The sequence below is a fragment of the Pinus tabuliformis genome, chromosome 4_1 (genome assembly GCF_031772625.1).
Source record: "Pinus tabuliformis cultivar Carrire ecotype Pingquan chromosome 4_1, CPIR1, whole genome shotgun sequence".
NCBI classification, from domain to species: Eukaryota; Viridiplantae; Streptophyta; class Pinopsida; order Pinales; family Pinaceae; genus Pinus; species Pinus tabuliformis.
This window is the reverse complement of record NC_142303.1, coordinates 134,199,513-134,223,429: the sequence shown is the minus strand read 5'-3', so window position 1 is coordinate 134,223,429 and position 23,917 is coordinate 134,199,513. Positions and strand designations below refer to the sequence as shown.

General features: G+C 36.8%; 2 pseudogenes; both read right to left on the bottom strand.

Annotated features, from left to right (window-relative positions):
* Positions 1-4,340: 4,340 nt before the first annotated feature.
* LOC149174571 (LEAF RUST 10 DISEASE-RESISTANCE LOCUS RECEPTOR-LIKE PROTEIN KINASE-like 1.4 pseudogene) lies at positions 4,341-5,027 on the bottom strand (annotated as a pseudogene).
* Positions 5,028-22,967: 17,940 nt separating this feature from the next.
* LOC149174570 (LEAF RUST 10 DISEASE-RESISTANCE LOCUS RECEPTOR-LIKE PROTEIN KINASE-like 1.4 pseudogene) lies at positions 22,968-23,654 on the bottom strand (annotated as a pseudogene).
* Between the last annotated feature and the right edge of the window lie 263 nt (positions 23,655-23,917).

Here is a 23,917-nt window from a genome sequence, read left to right as displayed (position 1 = left end):
TTGATATGTCTTATTTGCAATTCCACATGTTTGATTAAATTCTAATGGCCAAAGAAAAATATAAGGTAGCTTTCCTAAAATTTGTTGATTTTGGTTCTTTTAGGAGAGCAGACTTGTAAGGTTTTCCATCTATAAAAGGTTTCATGCATGACTTTGGAATTTAAAATTGAAATACTATGATTTGTCATCTTTTCAATGGAATTAGTGGCATTCAATTTGGACTTGCTAGTTCCAAATATGATTATTTTACCATGAACATCTATTCGACACTAGTGTCAAGACTAATAAAAAACTCTAATTCTACAACTTATATTTCCGAAAGTATAACTAACCAAAATTTGAAATTTTGACCCAATATATTTCAATATGTCCTCTTTGTAGTTTGAGAGTTTATGTATATATGTGTGTGTGTAGTATAACTTATATAAGAATTGAGTTTTTTTGTTTTGTTTTGTTTTTTTTTTTTTTTGTTTTTGTTTTTGTTTGTTTTTTTTTCTTTTTGGGTTTTTTTGTTTTGTTTTGTTTTTTTGTTTTGTTTTTTGTTTTTGTTTTTGTTTTGTTTTGTTTTGTTTTTTTGTTTTGCTTTTTTTGTTTTGCTTTTTTTGTTTTGTTTTGTTTTGTTTGTTTTTTTTGTTTGTTTGTTTGTTTGTTTTTTTTTGTTTTGTTTGTTTGTTTGTTTGTTTGTTTGTTTGTTTGTTTTGTTTTTTTGTTTGTTTGTTTGTTTGTTTGTTTGTTTGTTTTTTTTGTTTTTGTTTTTGTTTTTGTTTGTTTGTTTTTGTTTTTTTTTGTTTTGTTTTGTTTTTGTTTTTGTTTTGTTTTGTTTTGTTTTGTTTTTTTTTTTTTTTGTTTTTTTTGTTTTTTGTTTTTTGTTTTGTTTTGTTTTGTTTGTGTTTTTCTTCTGGTTAATTTTAATCAAAATCCACCAAAGATTTTTCAAAAAATGAGTTTAAGTTGTTTAATATGTAGAAGTTGAGTGCCCCAAGGGTCTTTTAGGGCGTTGAATCCATTTATGCATTCCGAATTGTATTTTAAATAAGAAAACACCATAATCTTGATTGATATTGTATAGCCGGATTCATAGGTAAAAGACTATTTCGTTTAAGGAGCCAAAACAAGGATTGTTCACACTGATACCAAATGTTACACACCAAACACCCAAATAACAAAAAATATAAATGAAAATAACTTCACACCTTGAAAATGATAGAGAATAATGAATCATAAGTCTTTTCGAGAGGGAAACCTCTATTTATTGCACCCAGAGGCACTCTACAACCTAAAGTATGGAAGAGATGTTGTAAGGTTATGTTATGTAAGTATTTTGACTAGATCAATTTACATAAAAATAAAAATAAAATAAAATTATAAAAACAAAATAAATAAAATAAAGAATTTTAATTATTAATTTAGCATTTTTACTAAATCAAATTACATAAAAATAAATAAATTAATTAAATTAATTAAATAAAAAAATAAAATAAAACAAAATAAAAAGATAAAATTAATAATTATAATTATTAATAATTAAACTAACATAAGGGGTTGAAGGAGCGAGAGGGGTTGTCCCTTGCCCTGACGATCAACCATAGATTCAATATGCTTCGAGCCTGGGTATAACATCCAACAACCATGTTAAATTCCTAGCTCTTGGTAGGGCCTAGAAATAGCAATCGAAAAGAAAATTTCCAAAATCTTAGTCTTTGGAGTCTCTTACAATCAAGTGTGAAAAATGAAAGGATTGCAAAGTAAATCTCTACCCTCTATACTTCACAAAATAGCGTTGCAACTATTGAGATTTGAACAAATTGATTTTTATCATGTGTATAAAAACTTGAATGAAAATGGAGACTTCCTAGTGAACATAGGTACCACTATGGAGAAAGGGATCGTTGAAGAGGATCATCAAATATTGAATGCCCCTCGTCCTTGAATCATTTGCAAATATGCAGGTTACACAATATGGATATAAATGTCACATTTGAAAAGAGTGCCAAGTTAGCCTTAACAAGAAATAAGGAATAAAATTTCTTTGGGGTAATCAGATGAAGATTAGAAAAATGGTGATTGAAGGGTCGATAGGGTAGTCAACATTGACAACCATGCAAATTAATTAGAATAATCCCCTTTCTTTTCTAGCTTAATAATTGGAAACGACCAAACTTTATATGTGGGAAGAGGTGGGAGTCTATATTGTAATTGATAAAGGAATGAATATGCTCACACAAGCGATCAATGCCTTGGCGTTCAAAAAACATTCAATTCGGCATTCACAAGAATTAATGTCTCATTTCTTCTGTATCCTTCGATTGTTACTCCAACTAATCAACAAGGATTCTGAAATGGATTTGGCAACATTTCAATTCAATGTTTCAGGACATAGGGACAAGGGGAATCGAGGTTATATGGCTCATAGTAGGTCTTCTTCGATCACCATTTCCATTGTGAAGTCAAGCACAATATTGTTGCATCATGGCAGAGGCTAGGACTACTACCCACAAGGAGGAGTAAGCTCAATTGAGTCACTTCCTAACTAAATTGTTGGAGACACTCGAGGGTCTGTTGACAACGTTAAATTAAAGAGGGACAATGGAAGAAAAAGAAAGGGAAACTTTCCACTTGTTAATGGATACCTAAGTTTGTGTTGTTGCAAAGCAATCTGGAGATGTTTTAGGCAGAGGGACATTCTCAACTAAAAATACTGGACCACAAAATGACCGAAATTAAAGGAACTTCTAGTAGTGTTGTTCAATTTGTCGAGGAAGCAGGGACTAGTGCAGAGCCTCAATAGGTAAAATCCAATGTAACCCAAGGAGCAGATTTAGCAGGCAACAACCAATGCATTTAGCATCAAGATGCATGACTAGAAGACTGGATCCGTTTTTCTAGTTAATTTTCATAAGCTGAATTTTTTTGATGTTATGCAGATACAAGCCTGCATTATGCAGTTTTTGTAAGGTTTATAGTAGGAATATTTTTGCGATTGAAAGCAAAAATAGCCATGTGAATAGCTTAGCTTTACTATGGATTTATGAAAACAATTTAATCATTGAACATGAAGAGCTATGTACATGTACTCGACCAAAAACCAGTGCTTTTTATTAATAAAAAAAACTATCTTCTTTTGAAAATAAATAAATAATTAAACTAGCCTAGATCATCTTAACTTTGGATTTGTTAAGTATTAACTCCAGATCTATCACGCCTTGAGAGGGATCAAATCTCTCGAAGTGCAAATATTTCCTCAAGTTTTGCACTAAAAAAGAGGTTTGCACCTTGAGAGATTTGAACCCCTTTATACTTAATAGATTTGAAATTAAAGTAAATCTAAGCTAATAATATAAAAAATCAAAAACAAAAAAATATCTAAAATCAATTCTCCTCAATTCTCTTGAGCATATACATATTATAAATAATACAATTACAATTAAAACATCTAATCAACTATAAATAAACAGTAATAAAAACAACACTAATATATTAATCATATTGTAATAATTCTATCTCCTTATATATAATTAATGATTATTTTAAAAACAATATTATTTACATCCACACCATACTTATCAAAATAATAAATTAAATATATCTTATCCTCATAAAACTTTTTTAAACACAATTTTATAAAATTAACAATTTATTACCTATTTCTTGTGACTAGGTGGAGCCTAGGCCGAAGCTAATCAGTATATTAAATGAAAAAAGAACGATCCACCCACCATGAATAAGATAATTATCACCAGAATTACCCACAATGAATAAGATAATTCTGCCACGAATAAGATAATTATCACCAAAATGGTACCAAACCATAGTTATCACCGGAATTGTACCAAATAAGAGTGTGAATAATAAAATTAACCAATCTGACCCTTTTCTTCCATCGTACAAACTTCTAAACTTCTGGAGGCAAAACATTATAAAATTAATAACAACTTATTACACTTTACCTTATAAAATTAACAACTTATTACACTTTATAATGCAATCAATAATAAAGTTAACCAGTGTTACAATTCTCCATACAACAAAGGAACAAACTGTTCCCTATTATAATATGGCCATTGCACAACCAGTAAGCGTGACTGGCTCCGCATTAATCTATTCTCCCCATGAGCTTTATCCAAGTTCCAATTCATCAATAGTTTGAAACTACTGCATCTCGTCACACAAATAAACATACATATGAAAATCTCAGCTGAAATATATATAATAGCCATGGCCGTTATTCATGGAACCATATAATCTAGAGCCTAAACAGACAATATTCATCCGGCCTGCAATGTCACAACTATAGCTGTGACCTTAAATCTTAACCCAATTTGTGTACTGGTGTTGCGGGGTCACTTGTCTCCGACAGAGATGGAAGAAAATGGTGGCTGTTTGGTGTTGGAAAACGATGATCGCCAGTCTCGTTCACCTGGACCACTTGGCGTCCCATATGATTGCTTGATCTTCTCAAGCCGAGCAACAGCTTCTTTCATGTCTGGTCTGTCATCTCTATCAGAAGCCAAGCATCTGAAGGCTAATTCTGCAACAGCACTGACCATGGCCTTCACCAGATGGTTAAATTCAATGTCCAGCTGGGGATCCACCAGTTCATGCGAAGCCAATTCTTGAATCTTTGATATTGCCATGTTACCAAGGTTGATTTCCCCTGTGTTCCGATTTACGTCCACCGCTAATTTGGCAGAGATGATCTCCATTAAAACGACCCCGAACCTGTACACATCGGATTTCTCAGTCAAGTAATAGCATTTAAGGTACTCTGGGTCAATATACCCCGCCGTGCCCAGTATAGCACTGGTGACATACGAGGCATCTGCAGGCACAAGCCCGCAAAAACCAAAACGAGCAACCTTGACATTGAAATTCTCGTCCAAGAAAATATTGGAGGATTTCACATCTCTGTGAATTATAGGCGTATCAGCACTGTGAAGGAAAGCCAAGGCCTGGGCAGTTTGAAGAGCAATGTTCAAACTAGTGTACCATGGCAATCCCCTAGGGTTTCTGCGATACCCACGTAGCATAGACACAAATAGGAGTGGGAAAGTATTATTGTCCAGTATGTGTGGGAATTATTATTTCGTGAATGTAAATTGATTTATCATTGTTATTTAAGGAAAATTAACGTATAATTATGGGTAGACCATACATGACATGGTTTAATGAAATAGTTATCATTTTTATAATTTAATAATGTAGATTGAATGAGATGGTTATCATTCTTATTATTAATGTAAATTGAATGAGATAGTTATTATTCTTATAATTTATTAATGTAGATTGAATTATCCGCAAGGGAAATTATGTGGAGTAGTCTATTTATTATAGGTTTTGGAGGTTTTTTTTTTTATATATATTTTCTGGTGTGATTTGTTTATAATTTGCTAAAAAATTTATTGGAATCACAAGTTTGAGTTGTGAATTTTTCACAATATGAGTGCCTTAGTGTTTTTCAACAGCGTTGAATCTATCAATAAAAATCAAGGTTTAACAAAAAAAATTCAGACTCATTCCAACCAAAAACTCCAAAACTTACAATTTTTTTTGGTCTAAAATAACTAACAGCAAACCAAACAAAAACAATTTTGAAACATATCTAAAGTCCCACTTTTTTATTTTATCTATGTATACTATACTATACTCTTTTTTTTTCTATAAATTTAAATTTGAATAATTTTTTTATAATTTAAATTAAATTTAACTGCTAAGTCTAGGCATACATAGTCTACCCTCCTGGTTTTGAACTGTGACCTCCTAAAAGAAAACATATACTCTTGACCAATAAAGCCACTCAAACTGTATAATATAAAGAGCTTAAAACTTAGAGCATATTAAAACTTTATTAAATACATAAATTTTATTATTTTCAATGGTAAATAGTACTTTTAATTAAAAATTTAAAAGTCAATGCAAGTAGCCACTACCTTATTTTTTATATCAGTATTTAATAAATAAAAAATTATATATCAATATTTTTTACAAAGATGATGAACTAATGGGAGATAGGATGCCATTTGTGATTGATTAATTAATAGGATGTATGATATTGTTCATGCGATGAAACCATAGAGTCCTTTCACTTCGATTCGACCACACATCGCTGGTACTTTTCTTTTAGGGCCCTCCTTTGTTGCAACCCCAATATTTTTATTTTGTTATTTACACATTAATGCATGGGTTGCATAGTTTCACTGCACATTATTTAGGGGTGGGTATATATAGTCTTATTTATTAATGGGTCAATAGCACCATAAATATTGGTTGTCTTTCTTTGTGATAGCGTCAACAATGTATATGCCCACCACACATTATGTAGTAGTGTGTATTATAGATCCATGTATTAATGAATCAATAGCACCATAAATATTGGCTACCTTCTTTTGTGATAGTTGCGCATAACAATTCCTCCTCTTGGTTGACTCTATTGTTTGCATGGTTGTGCCTCACATAACTTCAACCCTTTCCTGGTGCATCCGATAAATAAGTGGAAGCTAAATTTGAGCGGTCTATGGGAGTTAATATTAGAGATTTAGCTTGTGGGGGACACTAAATGGATGTATATCTTGTTACTTTTCTCCACATGGTAATTTGTATAAATATTTTTAATCCAAATTTTAGCAGTCTATGGGAGTTAATATGATAGATTGAACTTTTTGGGAGATAGTAAGTGGTTGCATATCTAGTTCCTTTTCTTTATATGGTAATTTGTATAATTTTTTTTAGTAATATTGTAAAAAATGTTTTAGTTTTTTTAATATTTTCCATTTAGGAAGTTTCAACTATAATTATTCTTTAAATGTTATATTTACGTCGATAAGCGTTTAATATGATAGATTGAACTTTTTGGGAGATAGTAAGTGGTTGCATATCCAGTTCCTTTTCTTTATATGGTAATTTGTATAATTTTTTTTAGTAATATTGTAAAAAATGTTTTAGTTTTTTTAATATTTTCCATTTAGGAAGTTTCAACTATAATTATTCTTTAAATCTTATATTTACGCCAATAAGCATTTCTTTTGAATCAATGCCCTCTCATTTTAGTCTACACTTTTCCTCTGTGTCTGACATCTAGCACATAATTTTTTTACTCTCTGCACTTAACATCTGGCTCCTAGGCAATATTCTTCCGGGTCTCTCCAAAACCGTTGCTTGACATTTGGTTCCCTAGCATTATTCCTCTGGGTCTCTCCAAAACCGAATTTGGTGGTGCACGACCAACATATTCTTGCTTCCATGACCCACGACCAATAGATTCCTGCTTCTATGATCCACAACCAACATATTCCTATGTATTACCTTCAACCCTCAATTATGTATTATCCTATGTATTACCTTCTTTTTAATTTCCCTACTTCATTTTTGTTTCAATGCCAATTTTCTTGTGATTCTGTTCGACAATCAAAAACACCCACTGCGAGCGGTCATGTTCAAAATATCACAGACGAAGCCCATAGAGCCCAGAGAAGGAGCCTGTGTTCTGTATAACAATGTTCAATATAGAAGATACGAGAGAGGATCTAAATCCCTTCAGGTATATGTAATGCAAATCTTCGTTGGGTTCCAGTCTCCTCCACAACTTCGAATTTGGAATGGTTATTGTCATTAGTACCATTCTCAAACATTCTGACTCATTTCATTTACTTATTAAAACTTCAAATCAAATTAGAATTTGACATATTCTAATTGCAGTGACTGAGGATGTTCTTAGTATGGATGGTATTTGTGTGTGACTATAATACATTTCTTTTCGGTTTCTTCAGCATCAACTTAACATGTTTATGATTCGATTTTTTTGCCTTAGTTTTGTTACTTTGTCAATGCATGAGTATATTAGTAATGAAGTGCTACTATTTTAAATCAAAATCTAGGCAGTGAGAAGTCATGGTTTCAAAAAAGAAATCTTAAAATTGCCCAATGGAATATATGGTACTCGCTTGTGAAGGAGGTTTGATATGGATTTAAACAAGAACGGAACAAATTACAGAGATAACCATAAATGCAAAGATGCATCAGAAATAATACTTCATTTCATTAATGTAAAATACTGAAATATGCTTACAAATAAAAATGGAAATAAACCATCTCGGGCGATGGTAGCTTATCTTTGAGGAGAGATGTGGTGGCTACATGCCTCTGAACTGTCTTACAATGAGGCTTGAAGGCCTATTTATTGTTTGGAAATAATGGAAAACCATAAACATCCAAAAACCTAACCCTAGGAGATGAAGTGCCAAACTATGGGCCTTGTTTTGGGTAAATTGGTACATCAACTTCCCAGGGTTGTAACTTTGGCATGCGATCTTCATTTGATGCGCACAATACCTTGTTAGAAAGATCTATCCAAGGACTACAACTTTGGGATAAGAAACTTTAAACCATGGATCGATGTTGCTCCCACTTTTCCCAAAAAACGTTGTTTAGGGCCTCAAAATGGCTCCGAGAGTTCAGGACCGGAAAACTGCTAAAAATAGTAAATTGTGCTACAATTAAGGAAACTGAAAAACTGAAAGAAACAATGGTGGGGGTCCAAGTGGGATTGGCGAGTGGCCACCAATATCCACCTAGATCATTCCTTCCCACTTAGGAAGCAATGGTCCCCATTGCGTTGAGTTCCTCCATGAGATGAGGAAACTTCTACTGAACTTGGTCCTTGGTGAGCCACTTTCCCTAGTGAAGGAGTTGGCCTGCTTTGAAAATTCGATACAGTTGGATCTTCTATTGGCGACTGTGTTTGATCTACGTGTACATGATCTGATTAGTTGCAACTTGTTCCATGCAATCTGGATTTAACTATGTTGGTGTGAGCTGTTCTGTAATGTTGGATGTGTCTAGTCGAAGATTCATCCAGTAGAAATAATTTTGTGGTACTGCCAGCATTTTCTTGACCCCGAAATGCCCAACAACTCGATTGTAGTGTGCTTCCCAAATCATCTTGGCACGCTCGCTTTTTGGAACACAAAGGTGACCTAGGTCGCATAACAGGGCATCCTAGAGGTGAAAATATGGAACATGTTGACCCTCCAAGAGTGTTTGGTATGTGTGGCCGAATTCTGGATCGCTTTTGTAGAGAAGTGGCCAATCATAATCCTTGTGCCCACAAGAGTTGAGCATGGTGGTTAACGCCATGATCAGTGGTTGACTGAGGCAATCTGCAAAATTTTGGTGTTGCCCTTCTTATACTTGATATTCAAATGGAACTGTTGTAGGTATGTGGACCACTTCTGATGGCGATCATTTTGCAACTTCCCTTGGGTCTGTATGAACTGCAGCGGCCGGTGGTCTATGTGGATGACCATTTCTTTCCCCAAAATGTAATGCTTCCATTGTCGGTAGGCCTGCACAATGGAATACATCTCTTTGTCATAAGTGGGATACTTCCGGACTGTGTCTAAAAGTGTCTCACTGTGATATGCCACTAGATGCCCGTGTTGAGTAAGGATTGCCCCAATAGCATACTCAAAGGCATCTGCCTCGATCTCAAATGGTTGTTGCAAGTTTGGTAATGCAAGCACTCGTGTCGAGCAGAGGTGATGTTTCAACTCTGTGAATGGCTTCTATTGAGATTCAGACCAAAAGAATTTTGCTTTCACTCCTCCCTTAGTGACTTGACTCAAGGGCCAAGTGATATGAGAAAATCCCAACATGAACCTGTGGTAGAAGTTGGAAAGACCCAAAAAGCTGTGGAGCTCTATTAGAGTGGTTGGAGATGGCCAATCCCAAATGACTTAGATCTTGTCTGGATCTACATGCACCCCCCATCCATCAATAATTTATCCTAGTTACTGAACTTGGGTCATGCCAAAAGTGAATTTATCCAAATTGGCACATAACTTGTGTTGCCGTAGTGTTTAGAGAACTTGTCGGATGTGGTGGAGGTGTTCTTCCCAACTCTAGCTAAAGATCAGGATGTCATCCAAGTATACCACTATAAATAAGTTGGTGAATGGCCGCAAGATGTTATCCATTAGCCTCATGAAGGTTGCAGGAGCATTCATCAACCCGAAAGGCATAACCAACCATTCGAAAAGGCCCTCCTTGGCTTTGAAAGCAGTCTTCCACACATCGGAGGGTTTGATTGGTACCTGGTGATATCCTGACTTCAAATCAATATTGCTGAAATGTTTTGCCCCCTTCAGTTGGTCCAGAAGGTCATCAATCCATGGGATCGGGTACCTATTCCAGATAGTGATCTTGTTCAATGCCCAATAGTCAATACAGAGTCTCCAAGTCCCATCCTTCTTCTGTAACAACACGATCGGGCTCCCACAGGGTGATGAACTTGGTTGGATGTGACCTTTCTTCAATAGCTCCTGAATCTGCCTCTTGATTTCATTGTTCTCCAGAATGAAGTGCTGATAGATTGGTCCATTAGGTAGCGACACACCTAGGGTCAGATCGATGGAGTGCTTGACCTGACAGTGTAGAGGAACCCTTGCGGGGGAGGTGAAGATGTCCTCGTACTCCTCCACGACCTTGTCCATCTGTAGTTGTCGTGTGGAGGGGCCCTATCTAGAGGCCGTGGCCACCATCTTCTTCTTTCCTTGAGGGAGTATCATCAGGAAAACAACTTTCCCAGTTTTGGAAATGAGCTTACTGGATTGTTTTGTAATAACAAAAGAGATGGTGGTAGGTGGTGCTACCTCTGGTATCCTGGACAACTTATTTCCCAAAGTAATAATAACAGCACGAGGCCTTGACTCATACACAACATGTCGCTTCCACAAGTATGGTTGGCCTAATAATACATCACAAACATCAAGGGGAGCAATGTCACACAATGCCTCATTCGTGAAGGGCTTGATGTTGTATGGAAGGCAACACTGCTGGCTCACGCGAAGATCCTGTCCTTGGTGAAGCCACCTGATGGTGTACGCTGTGGTTGATAAGCCCAACCGCTTCATGACCTCTACCGAAATAAGGTTCTTTTGGCTCCCGCTGTTGAGAATGAACTATAGTAGGGATCCCTTTACCCACATCTGGGAGTGGAATAGGTGCTCCTCCTCCTATGGATCTTCGAGTTCCTCCTTCTATATCTTCGTGGTGGCAACGGTGGCATTGGGTTCCATGTCGATAATATACTTCCCTTTCTCATTCCCCTTATCAAGTTCTGACTCAGAGTCAGAACATGCATTTGATTCTAAAGACTTTAGCTCGGCCACCAGTGACTGCTTGGCCCAACACTCACTTGTGTTGTGATTGGAGCTCTTATGGAACTCACACCACTTTCCTGTGTCCTTCTTTGGCTTCGCGGTCTTTTTCTTTGCTTGTGGCTTTGGCGAGTTGTCCTGGGCCACCCTGCCTTGGCTTTGTCCTTTGTTCAGTAGTTTGGGGGTGCCTTTCCCTTGCTTCAGATATGTAGATCCAAAGTCTCACTTCTTTTGTTTAAACTTTTGCTCGATCTTAACAGCATATTAGTATGTCGTGTCGAGCAAGGAGATGTCCAAGAACTCCATCTCGTCCTAGATGTACTTGTGTAGGAAACCGTGGTATTTGAGTACCAAATGCAGCTCAGAATCCTTGATACCCAACTTTGTGCGAAGGGTATGAAAAACATTGGTAAACTCTGTCATGTTTTGGTCCCTTCCCTGCCGCATCGTGGTCCACTTTATGTATTTATCCTCATAGCTTCTAACAGGATAGTATTGCTCCTTGATGGCATTCCATAATGAATTCCAAGTTGGTGTGTCTGAAAACAGTGAGGCCATACTTTCATCCTTCTTCTCGCAGTAGGTTTCCGACCAGTCCTTGACGTGTGCGACAACTTTGAGAAGAGAGAAAGTAATATTTTCACGACCAAAAAAATCATGAACAAAAAAATACCCTTCTAGCAGATTTAACCATTTATCTACAATATTTGCATCTATCTGACCCTCAAATATGGGAATGTCAAAGTTAACTTGTACCTTAACGGGTGTGGCGCTTTCAAAGTAGTTGCTAGAAGTAGATGTGTCGCTCATGGGCAGCCGCTGAAGGATCTGGGAAAAGTTGTCCATCATCGCGTTCCTTTGTTGCTCGAGGGCCTCTTCGAGCAAGATTTTGATAGGATCTCCTACGCCCTCATCTTTCTTTTCATTCGCCATGGGAGGCCGTCGGGATTTGCGAGGATGGTCTTGCAAAGGTTTGACTAGTTCAAGCCCTAACTCCTTATATCTTGACTTTGTTGGGGACATGCAAAAAAAAAAGGAGAAAAAGTAGACTGCCAAGATTGAAATGGATTTTGGGGGGGCGGCCACCAAGATTTGAAAAATTGAAATTTCAGAAGAAAAAGAGTAGAATGCTCAATAAACAAAACCACAATTTTTTTTTTTATTAAAATAGATAATAACTATAAGAACTACATTGTGGTCGACAATCTGTATTTGTACAAAATGTGACTTGTTACTTATAGTATTTTTCAGTTACAATACCATGGGTCAATTCCATGGGTGAATGAATACCATGGGTGGATGTCACAATACCACAGGTCAATTCCATGGGTGAATGAATACCATGGGTGGATGTCACAATATCATGGGTCAATTCCATGGGTGGATGTCACAATACCATGGGAAAATACCATGGGTGAATGAATACCATGGGTGGATGTCACTTACAATACCATGGGTGGATGCCACTTACAATACCATGGGTGGATGAATAACATGGGTGGATGAATACCATGGGTTAATGCCATTTTCCATTCAGATCATTCCTCCCTCCTTAAGAAGCAATGGTCTCCATTGTGTGAAGTTCCCTTCTGCGAAGCCTTTGTTGAATATGAAGAGGAACTGAAGAGAAGGGTTTTATGTGGTTAACCCATAACCATGATGAACGAAGATCTGAGGATAGAGATACCCTGTAATGCTTGTGACCAACTATGACACTGACCGTGTGCGGCCTAGCAAATGGACTTCGATGAAGTGTGGGTTTGTGGATGACCCATAACCATGAAAAACGAAGATTTGAGGATAGACGCACAATGTAATGCTTGTGACCAACTGTGATACTAACAATGTGCGGCCTAGTAAATGGACTTCGATGACAAGAATTTTGTGCAGTTGTCTCATAACTGTGATGTTGGTTGTTGATGAAGTAGCAAGTGCCTACATAGCCTGGGGTGGGAGGGCACGTCTCCAATGGGAACCCACTGTGAATGCTACTCCAGAACAAAAATGGACATAACTCAGTCAATATAACTTAGAATATTTATCATAGCATGTTTTTGGAAGCAGAAATACAATTTTTCATCTTCCCATATGTTGGAAAATCCTTATTTGGACACTCTAGAATCTCATATTAGTGTTGCAATTTTTCTGTCGTCATAAAAGTGCTAAAAAAATAGTTGATTTTAAATCAACGATATCTCCCACATCCGAACTCCGATCTGACCCTTTTATTTTGAAAGTGGGCGATTTTTCAAGAGGAGCTCAGATCTATAATCCTTTTTCTGAAATTATGCACAAAAACTTCAAAAAATGATAGGAGAGTTACCATCCACCAGTTGTTGTCACAAAAAAAAATCTACAACATAGCTGATTTTAAATCAACGATATCTCCCCCATCCAGACTTCGATTCAGTCGATTTGTTTTTTGATTTTTAGTATTTTTTCGTAAGGAATCTAGATTTGTTATTTGTTTTTGTAAATATTGCACCAAATGTTTCAGATCTGATCTGCAAACTCGCCACCCAAAAAAAATTCCTGCAAAAAAATGAAAAATGAAAATTTCTTCTTGCTTGGCCCAAGAAAGTGCTTTGTGGAGGTCGCAGCATGTGCCTGAATTTTGTTGAATATTCTTGCAAAAATTTGAAACTGAAATATGCATGAAACCCTCATTCCCATGGAATCGTAACCTGCTCTGATACCACTGATCTAGATTTAAACAGGAACGCAACAAATTATAGAGATAACCATAAATACAGAGATGCAATAGAAATAATACTTCATTTCATTAATGTAAAATATTGAAATATGCTTACAAACATAAATGGAAATAAACTAGCTCGGGCGATGGTAGCTTATCTTTAAGGAGAGATGTGGTGGCTACATGCCTATGAACTGTCTTACAATGAGGGTCGAAGGCCTATTTATTATTGAGAAACAATGGAAAACCATAAACATCCAAAAACCTAACCCTAGGAGATGAAGTGCCAAACTATGGGCCCCGTTTTGGGTAAATTGGTACATCAACTTCCCGGGGTCGTAACTTTGGAATACTATCTCTGTTTGAGGCGCACAATACACAGGAAAATTTAAAAACGCAGGAAAATTCATAGCACATTTTTGCTTTAACACGGCTAAAAGTTTGAGATGGTGTGGTCTTACCACGTCTTTCCTGCCATCGCAAGTGATGTAGCTCTGGATAATTCTCGCCAATTCTGCCCACGGCTCTCCCAGGGTTGTTGGCAGAACTCCTTTCCCTTTTACAGTAAGGTTTTTCCCTTCATCCTGGAAGATGGTCATGGCGTCTCGCAGTCTCACCTTTTTTAGAGTCCACACAGGTCCAGTGGCTGGCAGTCCCGAAACTTCTGCAATTATGTCATCAGTGACTGCTATCTGTCTCCCTCTCACCATGGAATGATTTTCTTGCAAGTTCTACAGAAACTCAATTGCCACCGTCTCATTGGATTGTTGTAGACGGTTAAGATAAGCTATCCATCCTACCCTTGCTAGGATTTCTTATGCAGCATCAGAGACCATCAACACCTGTGGCTCACTACGAATTGATCTTCCTCCCATCTTATTCACACTTAGCACACTGTAAAAAACACAGAGATGACAATGGAACAACAGGCTGTTCAAATTTTTAGCTCACTGTTAGGAAAGCACAGAGAAGGTGATGGAACAACAAGCTGTTCAAATTTCTAACTTACTGCTAATTTTTGCAGAGCAAAACATGAAAATGGTTTCGGAACAGCAAGCCATGCATATTGGGAAACAAAATACCATTAAGTCTTGCTATTCCCGAGTCATAATTCTTCCGAATGATGAGCTGACACGTATGCCAGCGAATTATGGAGATCACCCGCACCCCCCTGTAATGTGATAGGCCATCCTCGGCCGTCAAATAAAGGAGCAGCGTGTTGAACTGCCATAGTACAGAGTAATAAAGGAACAACATATAGAGATATGCCATGTTTACAAAAATGAGCGGATTACCGAAATCGAGGCGTATGATAGAATCGCTAATAAATATGGAAATGCCATGATATGATGCGAGAAATGGAGGATAGGACAGCTGACGTGAATAAAAGTTCTTATGCAGTCATTATCGACTTTTACCATCATAATTGATTTGTAAATGATTTTCATGTATCAAAGGTTCGAAAGGGTTATATACATAATCTCATTTGAACCACTTATAAAGATATAAGAAGAAGGGTTTTATAGTTACTATTGGTGTATAAGAAATATGACTTCAATACCATCAACAGAGCTCTATTGCCCACAGGTGTCCATAACCTTGACAAAGTTGTTTATTTCACCCTTGGAACCATAATCCTTTGTGTATGCCTAGGAAAGTGTTGTTGCAATGTCAGAATGGAGGCCATTGTGCTGGCTTGGTAACCAGCTGAATCACAATGCCATTCACCAGGAAGGAGTGAAAGGTGGGCAGGCCGGCTCATGATGAGACCTCCTGTTCCAAGGACTTTTTATTTTTCTGGTGTGCCTCTTGGATCATATCCCTGGTGTGGTGGCCATAGTGGGAATGCCACTTCACTTTCTTCCTTATGATCATGGTAGGCTGGCTCTTGATGAGACCCCCTATCCTTCATCTGACAAATCATGTTAGTAATCATATAGATAAACATTTTCTTTTTCTTTTTCTTTTATATAGCACTTTTCCTATTTATACATAGAGGGTGGCTCAACACTCCTTAAGAGTAGGGATGGTGGAAGAAGTCTGAACATCTCAATAGAGAAAAAATATGCCCTTATTCTTATTCAATAATAATGATCAAAGAGAATTATGGGGATTTAGAAAGAACCATCATGATAAAAATAATCAATCATATTGGTATTAGTGGAAATAATGACAGCAAGGTGATATAAATTTTTGTGTCATTTCCTCTTTTCTCTTATCAATTCAAAGCATTTTCTTCTAAAGATGACGATTTTTCTTTGTTTTGTTGATTTCAAAATCCTCTAGTTTTTGTATTCTTGCATAAATGTATAGTTGTGCCTTAAATGACCATTGCTCACAAAAATCCTCTAAATGGTAAAATACTCATACACAAAAAGAAGAAAAATGCACTTAACAAGTATTGTTCTCAAGATGGAACAACTGTTGTTTCTTTAGAGGGATGGCAAAAGAATATTTGCACACACAAAAAACGCAAGCAAAAAGGAAAAAAAACATGCTCGAAGCTACTCTTCCTTGAGAGGAATATTAGTTGTTCCTTAATCGGAATAGCAAATAAAGCAAGCGCAAACAAAAGATGCGAAAATGTTGTTCCTTCAGAAAGGAACAGAAGAAAAATGAAAGTGTTGTTCCTTCGGAAAGGAACAACAGAAAAACAAAAGTGTTGTTCCTTCGGAAAGGAACAACAGAAAATGCAAGTGATTTTCCTTCGGAAAGGAACAACAGAAAATGAAAGTGTTGTCCCTTCAGAAAGGAACAATAGAAAAATGAAAGTGTTGTTCTTTCAGAAAGGAACAACAAAAATGCGGATGTGATGTTCCTTCGGAAAGGAATAGCAAAAAGGCGGAAATGTTGTTCCTTCGGAAAGGAATAGCAAAACGGAAAAGTGTTGTTCCTTCGAAAAGGAACAACAAATGGTGGAAATACTGTTCCTTCAGAAAGGAATAGCAAAATGAAAAAGTACTGTTCCTTCGAAAAGGAACAACAAAACGGCTGAAACGTTGTTCCTTCGGAAAGGAACAACAGAATGAAAAAGTGTTGTTCCTTCGAAAAGGAACAACAAAGTGGTGAGAATGTTGTTTCTTCCGAAAGGAACAACAAAATGCAATAGTGTTGTTCCTTTGAAAAGGAACAGCAGAATGAAAAAATTGCAGAAATGCAGAAATTTGTACAAAAAGTAATTTACACAAACATAATAGAAAAAGTTATGTACAAAATTTAAAAGCAATCAAATTTCTTAGTGAACCAAAGGCGAGGAAGAGTTTTCTTCCTCAGCTAGAATTTGCATGTCAGAGTCTTTCCGAATTTGCTGGTAGAAGGATTCCTGAGTAAGTGGTTTGCGGTACAGTCGAACTTGGTGGCCATTTACTTTAAAGGTATGTCCAGATCCATCAATGGTGGTTAAAGTAATGGTGCCATTATCATGCACCTTTTGGATTTCATATGGTCCCAGCCAGTGAGTTTGAAGTTTCCCCAGAAAATCTGGAAACGTCGAATCATATAGGAGCACCCAATCTCCTTCGTGGAAGACTTTCTTTTTTATGAGGGCGTCATTTCATTTTGCTCTCTGTTATTGGATTAATGCAGTATGTTGAAGAGTGGAGAGCCTGATTTCATCCAGCTCGTTGGTTTGCTGTAGTCTATTAATCTGGGCCTCATTTAAATCTAGATCGACTTCTTGTGCTGTTCTCAAGGTTTGTATTTCGAATTCTATTAGAAAGACGGGTTCCTTTCCAAATACTAGCTGATATGGTGAATAACCAATGGTGTTTCTCCACGTTGTTCGGTATGCCCACAAGGCTTCCAACAATCTTGTAGCCCAATCGCGTCTGTGTGACGCAATGGTTTTTGTTAGTATTGCTTCTATTACTTTATTCGTACTCTCTACTTGGCCATTTTCCTGTGGGTGGTATGGAGTGGTAATCTTGTGCTGAATATGATAGTTTTTTAATGTTGCAGCAATTTTATTACCAGCAAACTGTGGTCCTTTGTCCGTGATTATGTCTCTTGGGAGGCCATATTGCACAAATATCTGGAACATGAAATGAATGACGAAATCCTCTGTAGCTCTTGGAAGTGCCTCTGCTTCAACCCATTTGGTCACATATTATATTGCTACCAAAATATATGTTTTCTGGTTTGAAGATGGGTTGATCGGACCAACAAAATTGAGCGCCCAATGCTCAAATGGTTTAATGACTAGTTGTGGGTTCAACGACATTTCGTTGGACTATCCAGGGTGTCCTACTCTTTGGCAACTATCACAAGCTTGAAAAAATTTCTTTGCATCTTTGAAAATTGTGGGCCAGTAATACCCTGTTTGCAGAACTTTATGACCAGTTCTTCGATCTACGAAATATCTGCCACACGGTCCGTCATGACAGGCTTTCAGAATGTAAATATTTTATCTTCACGGATGCATCTTCTGATGTGCATATCTGCCCCTGTATGGAATAGGTATCCCCTAATCCAAGAAAATTGGGTACTACGCTGCACAATATATTTTCGTTCATTGGGGGTCATATGTTTTGGTAATTTGCCTACTGCTAAATAATTCGCAACATCAGCATACCAAGGTGTTTTGACAGTAATAGAGAATAAATGATCATCTGGAAATTGATCTTCAACTGTTGCTGTGTCTATTGGCTTTGGCATTCGTGAGAGAAAGTTAGCTACAGGATTCTCTTTCCCAGGTCGATCTTTTATCGTGATGTCGAATTCCTGCAATAAAATCAACCATCTTGTTACTCTACCATTTGTGAATGGTTTATTTTCTAAATATTTTATGGCAAAGTGATTTGTATATAAAACAATAGGATATCCAGTGATATAATGCCTAAATTTATTCGCAGCATGTATTACAACTAAAAATTATTTTTCAGTAACAGTATAGTTTAGCTCAGTAGGAGGCAAATTCTTACTAATAATAGATTGCATATGGTCTTTTGTCTTCTACCTGCCCAAGGACAACTCCAATAGTTGTGTCTGAAGCATTTGATGAAATTTGAAATGGTAGGTCCCAATTTGGACCTTTGAGCACTGGGCCCGTTGAAACAAGCTTTTTCAGACCCTTAAAAGCACGGTCACATTTATCTGTCCAAACAAAATCAACATTCCCTGTTAGTGCATATAGAGGTGCAGCTATTTGAGAGAAATGTTCTATAAATCTCCTATAATAACTAGAAAATCCAAGAAAATTATGTACCTCTGTCTATGTGATAGGAGTAGGTATTAACAAAATTATCTGTATTTTGGCCATATCTACCTTTAATCCAACTGCTGAGATATAATGACCTAGGATGAGCCCTTCGGTCATCCTCATATAGCACTTTTCGTGGCTCAATCAGAGCCTGGTGGCAATACATTGTTGCAACACCTTTTCCAATGTGTCTAGTGTTGGGTCGAAATCATCTCCCTATGGTGTGAAATCATCCATGTATACTTCGAGCCCTTCATTTATTAAATCTGAAAAGATGTTGAGAATGGCCCTTCGAAATGTGGTAGAGGCATTGCATAGGCCAAAGGGTAGGATTCTGTAGGAAAATGTTCCCCAAGGACAGGTAAAAGTGGTTTTGTCCTGGTCTTCAAGGGCAATTTTGAATGTGATTGTATCCACTGAAGCCATCCAAGAAAGAAAATAATTTCTTTCCTGCTAATGTGTCTAATACCTGATCAATGAATGGAAGGGGGAAGTGGTCTTTCTGGGTGGCTTTGTTTAATTCTCTATAATCTACACAAATCCTCCACTTTCCATTCTTCTTTGGCACCACAACTAGCGGAGAGACCCACTTGCTATTGGAGATTGGATAAATAAAGTTTACATCCAAAAGTTTTTGTAATTCAGCTTTCACAATGTCTTTCAGGTGAGGGTTGAGTCTCCGTTGGGGTTGGCGAACAGGCCTCGCATCTTTTTCTGTATAAATGTGGTGTGTACAAAGCTGGGGGTCGATTCCTTTCATGTCTGGATAATCCCATGCAAAAGCTTCCTTATATTTTCTCAGTAGTTGGATCAACTTCTCTTCTTGTTCAAGAGTCAGGTTATTATTGATGTTTAAGGTTTTTCCTGGCTCAATCTCTATAGTTTTGCTATTTGAAACAGAGGTAGTAGGTTTTGTTTCATCATGAGTGTCTTTGACAGGATCTTCTTCTAGTTCATTATCAAATGCTGTCTCTATCATGTGACAATGTACGTGGGATCTAGGTTCAGCTTGGTTAATAAAGTTGTTAATAACATCATCCTTTATTTGATCTTTGAAATCGAGGGCATCTTCTATAGTTAATGGGGATCTAATGTTTTCGGTGAGGTATGATATAGGATGTTTGTTAGTTTTTATTATTGTGACACTTGGCTGGGCTGGAGGGTATAAGGCTAGGTTCTTGATGTTACTTCCTCTAGTTATGGTCATATTACCTTGTCAACAGCCAATGTAAGCATCAGGGGTTGCAAGCCAAGGTCTGCCTAGGATCAAAAGGTGTCCATCAAGTCGGTTTTTTGGGTTTATTATCAGAAATTCAGCCGGATATTCCCAGGGATCAACAGATACCATGACATCATGTATTGTACCTTCTAGCCTAACCATTGATCGGTCAACCATTTCTAATAAGGTAGAAGTTGGTTCTACTGATGTAATGCCCAGTTTTTGACAAGTAGTGGTTATTAAAATATTAATTGCAACCCTTAAATCAACTAAGGCATTTCAAAAGGTTTGTCCATTGATTTGCACTATCACTATTGGATTTCTTGGGTCTTCATATTTGACAGGTGCTTCTCTCCCTGATAATAGATTAGATAGGGTGCCGACTACTTGGACTATTGAGTTATTTGTTATTCTCCTCCTTGTTTTTTTAAGACAAAGTTCCTTAATGGCTTTTTCATATATTGGGATATCTTGGATAGCTTGGAGGAGTGGGAATTTTATGTACAAATTTTTTAGTTCTCCCAGAATATCAAAGTCAGGATGTTCTATAGGGCACGGTATGATTAATCGTTCTAGGAATGGGGGAGAAGATGTGGTTGCTTGGTCATGAGTCTGTTGTCTGACCACATCTTCTTCTTGTAATGGTTGTTCTATAGGTAACTGATTTTCAACTTGGGCCTGTTTGTCTCTGTCAGTTTCTACAATACACCCAGACCTTAATTGAAGGTCGTTGCACTCCCTTAGATCGGTTTCTAGTTCCGGTGTTTCAATTATTTGAATAGATTGAACCAGTCTGTTATTTGGGTTCAGGTTGGGTTGGGATGGAAGTTACGGTCTTAAATTGGACTAGGGATTTTGTTGTAGTGCTGGCAATGTAGGTTGAGGGAGTGGAATGGTTCCTATTGGATGATTCATTGGTCTTTGCAAGTTTGTCTACCAGGCTTGACTCTGCGAAGTGGGGGGGGGACCATTGTGCCAGATACGCATTGTTTTGCCAATATGGTGGGGCGTAGGGAAAATTTGGCTAATTAGATTGCCTTGTCTGGTTCGGCCAAGGGGATGATGAAGGAAATGGTTGTTGTGACCAATTTGAGAAGGGAGGTTGATTTTGCCACATTGTAATATATTGCTGAGCATGATATTGCGGAGGCTGGAAAGAAGAATATGGATCAGAGAACATACCTGATTGTCACGGCTACCATTGACGGCACTGATTAAGTAGGTACACCGGTTCTGGTTCTTCTTCCGCTTCTTTGTATACTGCTTTCAAACCAGGAAGTGAGGGGCAGCTCTCTGTAGAGTGGTCTTTTGTACAAATATCATAGATTTGAACTGCATCTAGTAGGAATATTTTTGCGATTGTAAGCAAAAATAGCCATAAGAATAGCTTAGCTATACTATGGATTTATGAAAACAATTTAATCCTTGAACATGAAGAGCTATGTACATGTACTGGACCAAAAACCAGTGCTTTTTATTAATAAAAAAAACTATCTTCTTTTGAAAATAAATAAATAGTTAAACTAGCCTAGATCATCTTAACTTCGGATTTGTTATGTATTAACTCCAGATCTATCACGCCTTGAGAGGGATCAAATCTCTCGAAGTGCAAATATTTCCTCAAGTTTTGCACTAAAAAAGAGGTTTGCACCTTGAGAGATTTGAACCCCTTTATACTTAATAGATTTGAAATTAAAGTAAATCTAAGCTAATAATATAAAAAATCAAAAACAAAAAAATATCTAAAATCAATTCTCCTTAGCATATACATATTATAAATAATACAATTACAATTAAAACATCTAATCAACTATAAATAAACAGTAATAAAAACAACACTAATATATTAATCATATTGTAATAATTCTATCTCCTTATATATAATTAATGATTATTTTAAAAACAATATTATTTACATCCACACCATACTTATCAAAATAATAAATTAAATATATCTTATCCTCATAAAACTTTTTTAAACAAAATTTTATAAAATTAACACTTTATTACCTATTTCTTGTGACTAGGTGGAGCCTAGGCCGAAGCTAATCAGTATATTAAATGAAAAAAGAACGATCCACCCACCATGAATAAGATAATTATCACCAGAATTACCCACAATGAATAAGATAATTCTGCCACGAATAAGATAATTATCACCAAAATGGTACCAAACCATAGTTATCACCGGAATTGTACCAAATAAGAGTGTGAATAATAAAATTAACCAATCTGACCCTTTTCTTCCATCGTACAAACTTCTAAACTTCTGGAGGCAAAACATTATAAAATTAACAACTTATTACACTTTACATTATAAAATTAACAACTTATTACACTTTATAATGCAATCAATAATAAAGTTAACCAGTGTTACAATTCTCCATACAACAAAGGAACAAACTGTTCCCTATTATAATATGGCCATTGCACAACCAGTAAGCGTGACTGGCTCCGCATTAATCTATTCTCCCCATGAGCTTTATCCAAATTCCAATTCATGAATAGTTTGAAACTACTGCATCTCGTCACACAAATAAACATATATATGAAAATCTCAGCTGAAATATATATAATAGCCATGGCCGTTATTCATGGAACCATATAATCTAGAGCCTAAACAGACAATGTTCATCCGGCCTGCAATGTCACAACTATAGCTGTGACCTTAAATCTTAACCGAATTTGTGTACTGGTGTTGCGGGGTCACTTGTCTCCGACAGAGATGGAAGAAAATGGTGGTTGTTTGGTGTTGGAAAACGATGATCCCCAGTCTCGTTCGCCTGGACCACTTGGCGTCCCACATGATTGCTTGATCTCCTCAAGCCGAGCAACAGCTTCTTTCATGTCTGGTCTGTCATCTCTATCAGAAGCCAAGCATCTGAAGGCTAATTCTGCAACAGCACTGACCATGGCCTTCACCAGATGGTTAAATTCAATGTCCAGCTGGGGATCCACCAGTTCATGCGAAGCCACTTCTTGAATCTTTGATATTGCCATGTTAGCAAGGTTGATTTCCCCTGTGTTCCGATTTACGTCCACCGCTAATTTGGCAGAGATGATCTCCATTAAAACGACCCCGAAGCTGTACACATCGGATTTCTCAGTCAAGTAATAGCATTTAAGGTACTCTGGGTCAATATACCCCGCCGTGCCCAGTATAGCACTGGTGACATACGAGGCATCTGCAGGCACAAGCCCGCAAAACCCAAAACGAGCAACCTTGACATTGAAATTCTCGTCCAAGAAAATATTGGAGGATTTCACATCTCTGTGAATTATAGGCGTATCAGCACTGTGAAGAAAAGCCAAGGCCTGGGCAGTTTGAAGAGCAATGTTCAAACTAGTGTACCATGGCAATCCTCTAGGGTTTCTGCGATACCCATGTAGCATAGACACAAATAGTAGTGGGAAAGTATTATTTTCCGTATGTGTGGGAATTATTATTTAGTGAATGTAAATTGATTTATCATTGTTATTTAAGGAAAATTAACGTATAATTATGGGTAGACTATACATGAGATGGTTTAATGAAATAGTTATCATTTTTATAATTTAATAATGTAGATTGAATGAGATGGTTATCATTCTTATAATTTCTTAATGTAGATTGAATGAGATGGTTATTATCTTATAATTTATTAATGTAGATTGAA